We start from the raw sequence: 12,478 nt of genomic DNA on the forward strand, positions 1-12,478 counted from the left end.
TTCCCAGATTTTTCATCTAAAATTCGGATTTCAAATAGCTTTTAAGGTCTCTTATTACATCAAGAGCACCCATCATGTTTGTATCGTCGACATAGATAGCTAAAATTCCAAATCAGGAAATTTCTTGTGTATACGCAATGAAAATAACTTACCTGTCTATCCCCTCCAAATCAAATAGTCACTTAGAATGGTATACCACATCCGCCTGATTGCTTCAATCTATAAGTGAGCGTTATATCTAACTGTAAACGCACTCTGTGGTTTAGAGTCACTTGATTTGGGAAACAAAAGGCTATCAAGTACTTTTGTAAATATCTTCTAACTCTTGATTCTTTCAGAGTTACGTAACAACCACATACATATGCTGCATTTAAAATCCTTTTGAAATTACCAAGCTAACTAAGTAGCGGAACGCTATAACGTTCGTTACAAGAGAATAATTCCAAGGCTTTCTTAGAAACCTCACGCCACAAGGCGAGTCTTTATACTTTAAGAATGCTTTCTTTTTATTATGATTTGTGACAAATTAATCATGTATGTCCAATAGGATTTAAACTTGGTTGGTTAGAACTACCCACTACACCAAATTTTGGTATTAGAAACAGAACCAAACCGTTACGAATTGGGGTTGTAACGGCCCTCGCCTGTTTCAAAAGGGCGTATTACAATTTTTTCGCAACGGCAATGGGGCCGTTATGAATTTTGAGTCGCAACGGCGTTTGTAACAGATCCGAGCCGTTACGAAATGCCACGTGGTAACAGCTGAGAGCCGTTACAAATTTTTTGTAACAACGCAGTCGTAACATGTTGGAACCGTTACTACGTGGAAGTTTAGTAACAGACCAGAACCGTTACGACTCAGAAAGTTGGAACAGGTTTTAGCCGTTACGAACTTTTTTGTAACATCGAAAAATTACTGCCAGGCAACATTGACCTGGTCAAAATAGGTCAATATTGACCAATTTTAACCAGGTCAAGGCTAACTGGTAGTTCATTTTCTGTCGGAATAAGCCGAAATTCTGAATGCAATACCCTGCATACACCTTTCAATACATTTATCATCCACACTCAACAATCTATTCATATCACATTCATATCAGATTCATATAACAAAATAATTAAAAAATTTGTAAGTACCAAATTTTACTGAAATTTCTCTAAGTACCAATTTTTTTTTTTTGGTTAAGTATCAGATTTCTAAGGGAATACATGGAAGGTTCCAAATTTCTAATGGATTACTAACTGCCTACAAAACTTGAATAAATGCAACATACAAATCTTGAAGCTGCTTTGTTCTCCACCCTTTCTGATCAAATAGAGCATCATTCGATTAACTACAACTAAGCTATATATCCTTTGCATGCTTGCTTTGTTGAAAGCTTGGGCATCAGAAAACTCGATGTAGGCAGTAGGCAATCCTGCATAATATAACAGGTTGCATTATTATGACAAGTAAACTGGAAGAAATAATGTTCAAAATACGCAGCAAGTAAATGCAAACAAGCATAGGTGTAACAACAGATAGAAAATGCAAATACCTGTATACTTGTCAAAGAAACAAGTTCTACCTGGATTGTATAGGCCAAATATGTTATTTGTTGACATTAAGCAACAAAGAGCATGGTTCGATCTCATCTTGCTCTATTTCCTTAATCAAGTGTGTATGAAATTAATCACTAATATGCTCTCATGATCTTTCCGTTGACTCGTGCGCATTCTCATAATCCACTTAGGATGTCATTGTTCTCTGGAATCATAAAACTTCGGAGCGTCCTCCAGTATTGATTCATGGACATAGTCAGAGACAATAAAATGAGATGATTTCATTAATGATACAAATTAGGTTGTGTCTTACTCATCTACTTCCATTCTAGGTGAGCATTGATCGAACATGGTGGTCTCTCCATATTTCTTTATGGAGCCACGGCCTCAACCACACTTCCACTAAGTGTAGTTGCAACACCTTAGTCTATGGTGTATATCCCTTATTGTGGATTAGTAACCTTGCAGGTAGGTTTGTAGCTGGTATGTGTGATCTCATCACTTCAGCGACATCGATGTCCATTCTGAAATTCGATTGTTCTTTGTCACTTCACATTTACATTTGTGTAGTACAAGAATCAATATGATCAGAAATAGTGGGAACATACCACGACAATTCCTGTCGTTCCCTTTGAAAACACTTTTTCTTATCTCCCCATAACGACGGGAAGATTATCTCATTAAAATGACAACCGACAAATATAGCAGTAAGAGATCTCCTGCCAAAGGTTTTAAAATGCGGATAATTGTTGGAAATCCTTGTCCAACATAAGCACTTAATCATTTTTAAAACCTATCTGTGGAATCGTAAGGGAACATATATAGTGAAACTAAAAATGCGTAAGAACACGAATGTCATGCTTAATTACAGTTACCAACTGGTTCGAATAAAAGGTTGACTAACTGTGGGTCTAAAATGAATAAGTGAATATGGGTGTAATATTGCATATTCCCCAAGAAGCTAAAAGGTAGGTTTCTACGCATAACCATGCCTTAGGCACCATCTGTAACCTTTTGATGATAGCCTTTGCGATACCATGAGGTATAGGATGCTCTGCATTCATCCTATTAAATATGCAATAACCATCAAGTCCTTTTGATGTGCACTAGCTAGCATTTTAAAGGGTTGGTGAGCCCTTACATGTAAAATATGTGCTAGTAGTTTTCCAAACGCAAATTTCTTAGGAACTATAACTAGTCCAAAATATTAAAACATTCACCAGAGCCATAAGTCACTTTAATGGTCCGCATTCTGCATGAATAAAATTTTGTTTATGAATTTCACCTCGTTTTCTTTACCATTTGCATCTTAGGATGGTCTCGGTCCTGTTTTACTGAAGACTTTGTAAAAATGAGTGATATGCTTTCTCACCTAAAAGCATAACGGGAAGGGGGGGTTGTGCATCTACTACTTTAGAAAACACTTATTGAGAGATCTGTTGTCACTTCTCATTCTGTCAATCTTTTTCCCATTGTCTCATCCACTGAAACATAGTGATGTATGTATGATTCCTTTCAAAACGAAACATCACGTCATAACCAAAGTGCCTTTATGGTTATGTCAAAGCCTGTATGAGTCAATTCCAAACATTTCATCATTGGAATCAATATGGATTCAATAATCCAAATACTATAGTGATTTAAATTTCACTAGATTGACTCATTAGTTTCTCTAAGATATTTTTCCTTCCGAATATATTAGAGACTATAAAAGATGCAATCAATTACATTCTCATCATTGTGAGTTTCCATATGATATCCACTTGCATGTGTCTCTTTGGAATTTAACAAGGTGATTATCTCTCGGTACATATAAAGCTTTTGTGCCTTTTAATCTTTGTTCCATCTTGGGAAAAAAATAATTGAGCATTGCTTCGCTCGATGATCCTAGTCACATTATAAAGAATTAGTTCAAAAACTAGTGTAAATTCTGTAAATTAGTGGGAGAAAAACCACTATCATCTAGACATCGAGTCTTGAGATAATTAATAAGTGGTGTGGCCTTATTGGGAAACAAAAGTGGAATTAAACTCAAGTACTTTAGAGTGAATATAAGTTACGTTTCAGGGGGGATGATATATTTTTCATCCAACTATATCTCAAGTGCATTAGAAAATTTATGTCTCGTGGGAATGATGTACTTGTCATTCCATAAGCGCAGACACTGGATCTAATTCATTCCAATAAGATAGTCAATTGGCCCGGAAAAGTTCTTGTTTCCATTAAAGTTGATGTGAAAATTAGTTGTTGTTATGATACACACATTACATATACCAACACCTATGACCAGGTGCATTTCCAACTCTTCCATTTGTGATGGGAGCTACAATTACATTTTAGATGATCCCATACTCGGTTGATACTTGTGTATTACTACCGAAGACAAAATTACATATTTTTCTCATGATACATATGTCCCTTTTCACGTGTTTTATATGAGTTGGTACATCTAACCCTCATTACTTCAGGGTTCTTTCCATTTTCAATTTTGCTACATTTAGCTTAATTTGAGAAATTTCTTTATCTCAACAAGCCAAGAGAATCTCACTAGACATGTCAAACACTTGCTTTAGGTTGAATATATTACTAAAAAATAGTTCTCTTGTTGCCATACTTCAGCATATGCTGGTTCGTTAGTATCATGGATGAAGTAAAGAAATAGAAATTTTCTGAACCATATCATCTTTTGTGAGTTCTTCCACAAAAATTGAAATACATGTGATTTTATTTGCAACTCTTATGAAACTACTAACTCTTTAATAGTCGAGCACGTGGATTACATTCCACGAAACATTCAAATTTGTGGAGACAATATCAAGTACGCAATAATGGTCCAAGTACTTTTAAACCCCAAATACATACATTGAGATTGAGTTGGTACAACCAATTGAACAAAAAACATCATTCAACTATAACCAATATCATATTCAAGATTGAAATTGACCCTTTATATAATACGGACTTATCTAAGACAAAAGAATGTTCCAAAAACAAAAAAAATAAGCCCAATAGATGTTCCATTAGTTACATGCCTCAAGTTTTGGTTCCCACCGTACATAGAAATAACCGGAAAACCCTTGATCGCGCACAGCCAGAAAAACCAAGACCACGCTGGAACAGAACAGATGTTGTAACAGACTCGACTCGTCTGGATCCGATCGACTCGGTGGACTGAACTGGACCGAGTTGACTAGATCGGGAAGACCCATCTGGATCGCTGGAACTGGATCTGGCAGACCCATCTGGAACAAGGTATGCGGGTCCGGGTATGAACAGACGGGTCCTTCCCATTTTTTCCACGGACGAACAGGTTTCTATTTTTCCGGGAGCTGACTACAGGATCCTTCTCCTCTTTTCCCCGGGCATTCCAATCGACGAAATATTGTGAAACAATCAATCCCCACACAGTCAGATCAATCATGACAAACCGTGATAGATATACATGATGAAGTCGAGCACAGTGGGAAGAATGAAGTCGAGCTCTTATAGATGAGAGCTTAGTGTTGTTGCGACGACGTATTTAATTGATAAAGGAACACCCATAGGACGCAGAGACAAATATTCCACGAGATGATCATCGCTGAAGGGGGTAAGTCCCTACTTGCGATTGGGGAGAAAATAGAAAATAAAATCAAAGATTCTCTATGGCAGAACTCGTGCTGATAACGTGTTGCAGTATGATAATAGGGAAAAGATAAAGAGACGCGTAGAAGAGATTTTTATTGATTAAGGATCAACCTAATTACATAGTTGTAGTATCCTTTATATACATGTAAGAGAAACCCTAGGTATAGCTAGTTGGGCCGCACATCTATGGGCTGTAGGCCCTACAACATGATACACATAAATACAAAATTTATTGTAGCTTATTTATTAAAATATATAATTATTATCTTAAATATATAATTTATTTCTTATGTTCAATAAAATACAATAAATTATAATAATAAACTAAAATTATTATTATTGTGCATTTGTACATAATAATGAAAATAATTTTTTAATCATATCATATAATTTATACGCATTTATAATAAGGGTATTATCAGATTGTATATTTATGAAATAAAATTAAAGAGAATAAACAATATTTCTTATAAAATTTTTGGAAGTCATCCAAAATCTTACATATTTTGCAAGACTTTTATCAAGGTAAATTTATGCATAAAAGTCACTCAAAGTCTTGAAAATAGGTAAGCATGCAAAGTCTTTGAATTTTCAAGTTTACAACGAGTAACATAAACTTTAGAAGACTTTTTGACAATCTACAACCAGTAACATAAACTTTGAAAGATATTTTAAAAGTAGACAACCAATAACACAATACTTTGTAAATCCATTAAACTCTTTAGAAGTCAATAAAAGTATGTATTCAGTAAACCCCTATTCATACAAAAGGGGTCTCACTTAAGGATACACACGACCAGGTATGGAACCGGAAAAACCGGATCAGAACCGTACCGGAACCGGTGTAGCCGGTACAGGTACATGTACAGGTAACCAAACTGAGAACCGGTGTAGTACTGGTACATGTACTGGGTTCTTATACATTCCCGGCATGTACCGGTCTGAAAAACCCGATTGATATTAGTCGTTGATCTTTTGATAAGAAATTAGTGGTAGTCGTCGATCCTAAGTCTAGATATCTATCTTTTTATCGACTATCTCTTTCTTTCATCATATCTTCTTCCTTTTCTTTTTTTCTCTGAACTGAAAGTGAAGAACAACCACACAGACGCGCCATCGTTCACTTCTTCTTCTTCTTCACCATCTATGAGTTTATATCACCACCAACTTCTTCTTCATCATCAGCGAAACAAAATCAATTTCCCATTCTTCACCATCTCACAAGTCAATAACATGTAATTCGTTCATCTTAATTATTTAGGGTTTTATTGGGATCGATTTGGACTGATTCCACTAGGTTTGTAATTTATTTTTATTTCTTCATGGATTGTTGTATCACTGTATGGTTTTTACCCTATCTCCTTTAATGGAAAGTGCTCCTGATAAAATTGATGGTAAAATTGAGATGGATTTTGACTGAATTCTGTTGATTAATATTCAAAAATCGATTGATGGTGGGATAAATATTCCATTGGTTGAAATATTGAAGAACAGGGAGAAGCAGATGGATCTGTAGTTTGACAGAGAATTGGGTTTGTGTTGCTGCTGGTGATGAATACTGAAGAGTGAGTGAAGATGTACGTGTGTTATATGTCTGTGATGGAATAGATAGATGGTGGTGATGTTGGTGTTTGAACTCAGATGAGAGAAGGGGGTTTATGTTGGTGATGTTGGTGTTTGGATCTGTTGGTAACTGCCAGAGTAATCGCCTTCAACATTGATTTGGTTTTTCTCCATTACTAGTGCTTTGTTCAATTTTAAATTAAAATGCTGTGTTTGCTAAGTTAATCAAATTTGTGCAGATGATTGTGTACTCGCCTACTATGAATTACGAACTTCTTTTTTTTCTTTCAATCCGTTAAGTTAGTATTAAGATAACATGTAAAAACCCGGTATCGGAGTGGAACCGGACCGGTATAACAAGTACATGTACAAGTCCGAGTACAAGTACAGGTACTGGTCCTCAAAATGAGGAACCGATCAACACCAGGTACATGTACCAGTTCCAACAGAAAACCGGATTGTACCGGCTCATGTGCAGCTCTAATCTCACTTAGGGATGACAAGTAAGTATGTCCCCAACAGACCGTTCCCAACATAAAAAAGAGACTCCACAGAGATCTGGTGTAAGCCGTACCTATTCTATAGTCCTACATACACAACATATCTACTTCGGGAAACGACTTTTCTATGTTTATTGGATTTATAGTATAAACTGTACCACCCGAAAAGCAAACATAAAACTGAATTGGGAAAATTATGCTCAGGCCCCACCCATGGATAACCCATAATATGAGGCCCTTAATTAAAAAAAGTTTAAATCTAGGCCCCGAATTATTAAAAGACTTTGATACCCTTATGCATATTGTCAAGCCCATAATTAAATAAAATTTAAATCTAGGCCCAAAATTATTAAAATACAGTGCGAATGTGTAACCAGAAGTTACATATGCATATGGCATGTGTAACCAGAAGTTACACATCCTTATGACATGTGTAATGCAAAGTTACACTTGTATATACAATTATTACTTTAATATTCATTTACAATAATTTTTTAGCATGTGTAAGTAGCGCATTTGTTTAGTGTAACTGAGAGTTACATATGTGTCTATCTAGTGTAACTAAGAGTTACACATGCATCTGACTTGTGTATTCAGCGTCAACTTCAGTTCCAGCGAGACTGTTGCCACGTTTAAGCAATTAGCTTTTATGAAGTTATCTGAAACCTGAAATATAACAACAAGCAATCAGTATTTACACGATTAAAATGAACAGTACATACAACACTGTATATTCAGTTTCACAAGCATCTGACTAGTGTAGCTAGCAGTTACACATGCATATGAATTGTGTAACTGAGAGTTACGCATGCATATAACATGTGTAACTAGGAGATACACATGCATCTGGATTGTGTAACTTTCAGTTACACATGCATATGACCAGTGTAACTAGGAGTTACACCTGCATATGGAATATGCGATTTATCATGAACTTGCAAGCCTAAGTTACCTAAAGCGAAGTATGTGTAAGTAAAGGTTACACATGCTAATTAGATGTGTAACTTATAGATACACATCTACTTAACTTGTTCATATGCAAAAAGATACACATCTGCTTGACTTATAGATATACTTATACACTACAGGCATTGATATGATAATAAAGTTAAATGTAGCGAAGGTGCAATATGACAGGCAAAGAATATCTGCTAAGGATCAGAATGAACAATAAAAATGTATGTTCATTGAGTATGTATTAAGCATATGATATTAAGTATGTATCTATTAGAGCTTTCACGACTAGTAAACCTATGTGTGCTTCAACCTTCTTTGTGAAACCAATAACAATGTCAAAACCACCTTAAGTAAGCAAGAGAACCGTTCTCTGGTGTCAATTCGACTTCTTAACTACAATTTCCTTTTCTCTCCGGGTTGTCAGTAAATGGTTGAATGTTTGTGACAGAAGAATGTGATCAATCGACCTGATTCTCAATGACTAATTAAACTTAGCATCTAGGTCGACTAACAAAAAATCTCCCAGTGACCTGAGAGTATCGATTCTGAAAATACCAGTTTGAATATTGATTGGCAGTTCATTGCAAATGTATTATACACAAAGCAGGCAGCAGCCCAAAAAAGTTAGAGAACGCTACTAACTGAGGATAGCAAAATGGACCTGTGCATGAGCAATGTATAACTTTAGCCGAATCTTGTGTCATGTAACTGTTATAATCCCAGTTTGAATTCTGGAACAGACTCTTGCTCATGAACTTCTGTCATATACTTCCATAAGAAGATAACAGATTTGCAGGTACTGCAATAGTAATGCAGTTCTGGATCAAAAAGTTCCCTGTTCAAGGAACACGATTCTCAGATACAACTCAACTTTAGACAACACTGGAATGAAATTAGCTAAGCAAAGAAACATGCCAGTAAACTGGGATACAACAACAGTAAATCTGGTCTACAGTTAAGCTTATGAGTAAGTGTTATAATTCATCACAATCCAATCAAATAGTCGATAGTCATAAAAATGCGAGACTTTTTTTAACAACATTGCATTTCTGTCAAATTTAACCCTTTCAAGAATACCAACTACAGGTATATTGAGAATATCAGTCATCTTGTTCTGAGAACAAACCTAGTTATCTAAAGAGATTTATGGAAATGGATGACAACATTGGTCAGAAGCAATGAGTACACTCCGCTAGTTGAACATTCAGTGTGATTTCCAAAATAAGTGGTGCCGTTATTAATGAATCTCATTTTCCAAACGAGTTAGGCTAACATTTTAATATGAACAACAATGATTCCCATGGTCAAATAATTTTTCCCCTAATATTTGCTACTGTAATGTTAATTTGATATTACCAAGAGTTCAAACAAGAATCTACCAGCAAATGAAATCTCCTATCCCTAAATACATGTGTAATCAAAAAATACACATCAAAAATGCAAGTGGAACCAGCAAATAAACATCCTAAAAGCATGTGTAACTAGAAGATACACATGCTAGAAAGCATGTGTAGCTAGTAGATACACATGCTATAGCATCACAATTTCATCAAAAATGGGTTCATATAAACACAATTTCAAGCTTCTGCACCACAAGTACCAGACATGCTTTCTTGGCCTGAATGAAACTAGTTAGGATATAGTTACCATCTTGCACAGAGACTCAACAAGAATCAGATGAGCTTGAAATACTGAAGAAGAACTCATTCAGGCATTTTCTCGAACATATGATGTGTACTATCTCTGTTAATGGAGAAACAACATTTCCAGTAATTTCTGAGCCTCTTTGTATTACCTTCCCTGCAGCAATTCCACATCCAACACAAAATACAATCGTAAAACAAACACCGTATTGGATTAAACCTACTAATAATCTGAACTGAGAATCATTTCAAAGATTCGTAACACTAAAAAATTGAAATCAAACCTAAAATTAGATCGGAACTCAGAGAAACTTACTTTCTGAATAGTATTACACATGTATTCAATCAATTGAACCACAGATCCGTTACGAATATCGCCATTGAACGCTTTTTCATTCAATTGATTTACTAACACAACAAATTGAGGCGAAATCAAGTCAGAAAACAAGTACTCGAAGTCGATCTTGTGATTTACCAACAGATTTTATATCTAAATACTCGAACCAGAGGTTTTAAGTCTGTATCGCCTCCAAGAATAGCATAAATTGCATTATGAGATAATTTTACAGACATTTTCACGGAATATTTAGCTTTTAGATTACAAAATGAAGGAAAATCTAAATGAATTTGAGCTTAAAATTATGAGAAATCTACAAATAATTTCGAAATATGATATTAAGGAGATGAAATCAATGAAAAAATGAAGATCGATAAAATTTGGAGACGATGAAGAGATTTCTAGGGTTTTTTCACCGGAAACGAGAGATAAAAACATTGGAGAAGAGAGAGAGACGAAATCTGAAATGAAAAGAATCTTCTGGGATTCCTCTTGTATAAACAGTAAAGGGTAGTTTTGCCATTATTAAAATTAATTTTAATTAATTATGGGCCAGATCTGAAGAAATATTGATATTTTGGGCCTAGTAGTATCATTTTATGAAAATATGGAGTTGACAATATATGATCCATTTGGTGGGGCTTCAAAATATTGAACTCATATAGTACGGTGGTTCTAGTATTTTTCACAACTGAATTATTGGGTAGACTCAGAACAAGCCAAGGTGTAATGTTCTGCATGGGAAAGCCCATTAGTAACTTCCAGATGAATAGGGATGAGCAACGGATGTGCGGATGCGGATTCGGTATCACCCAAATCCAATCCATTAGTTGGATTCGAAACCATTTGGTGATGCATTAAATGACAATTGTTGAAACTATTGTTTCTAGTCGGTCTGTCCTACTTTTCCTCTTTTGTCAAAGACCAAGCTTTCCATATTAAAATTACATGTATTGATGGGATACATCAGCTCGTGTCTATCACTCTAATTGGTGTTGGTAATTGTTCAACGTTCAGCATTTATATCAGGAAAAAACTTGACAACTACTTACATGTGTGTTTGTTGGCTCAGGAGATGATCGACGAAGAGAATAAATAGCGGATGAGGTATGTAGCATATATTGCAGTTGTCCATGGACTTGTGGAGACCAATGAGAAGGCAGAGCCGGTCCTGAGGGTGTTCAGAGATCCCGACGCAGTGGGCTCGGCTCTGTGTGTAGGCCCAAAATAAAAGAGAGTTTCTAAACCTAGATCACTCGTGCATTTAGCGGAAGACTCGACCACTAGACTTCTAATTTGACGACGGTGTTAGGTGTGAATCTATCGGCTATAGATGAAAAAATGCTTTATACTGTGCAACCCCATTTAAATACCTAACTAACTGTTTTTTAATTGATTATGAATCTTTCTGCTAAGAGTTAATACTGTAAACACTCATTATCTTTGAATTTATATATAGAACGCACATGTTACATTAGAATATTAGATTTTTCTATTATCGTATGTTAAAATTGAGTATAATTTTTAATTTAATATATAATTCGATTCGTGAAAATGGAAAACGGGTTTTCTTCGTCGTATTTTGGTTTTTCTTTGTTGCTGATAACAAATTACGTTTTTCTAATGGTGCACTATGTTATCGGCGAAAAAATTAACTATATAAAGGCCCTTCGTACAAGGCCCTCTTTAAGACTCATGATCGCCTCTGTAAGGAGGGGAACCCAAATGGTACGAATCCTGGTCGTTAATTCCTTTAATGGACAGGACGTCAGGATTATCGGTAAAACTTACTCCACATCAAGTTGAGGATTTTTCCTTGATAAAGAGCAAGAGGGCAGATGGCCCGTTAACGATAAATTCGTAGCTATCCTGTTCAAGTGGCTTTTTTACCGTTAGATCATCAAATTGAATGTTGGATTTGCATTCAGGAAAGACCCACCACTTTCAGGATCGGTCCCAACATTTTCTCTAAAGGACTCAAAACTAGGGCTGCACATGATTCGGTTTTTATCGGTTTTTGGCAAAATCAAAATCGAAACCATAATACTCGGTTTTCAATATTAAAAACCAATGAAACCATTAAGCTTATTCGGTTTCACTCGGTTCGGTTTCTACTCGGTTTGGTATAAAACCATTCGGTTTTTGATTAACCGGCTTAGTCACAGGAATTATGGGCATCCATATCTCAGCTACCAGGAAAGGATACAAAATAGAATGAACAGAACAATATAGCTATTGAAACAACAGAAGCAAAATCAAATTAAGCTCCAATCCTGGATTGGCAAGCCATACTAAAATTTAAAACTAAA

Source organism: Papaver somniferum, chromosome 6, assembly GCF_003573695.1.
Source record: "Papaver somniferum cultivar HN1 chromosome 6, ASM357369v1, whole genome shotgun sequence".
NCBI classification, from domain to species: Eukaryota; Viridiplantae; Streptophyta; class Magnoliopsida; order Ranunculales; family Papaveraceae; genus Papaver; species Papaver somniferum.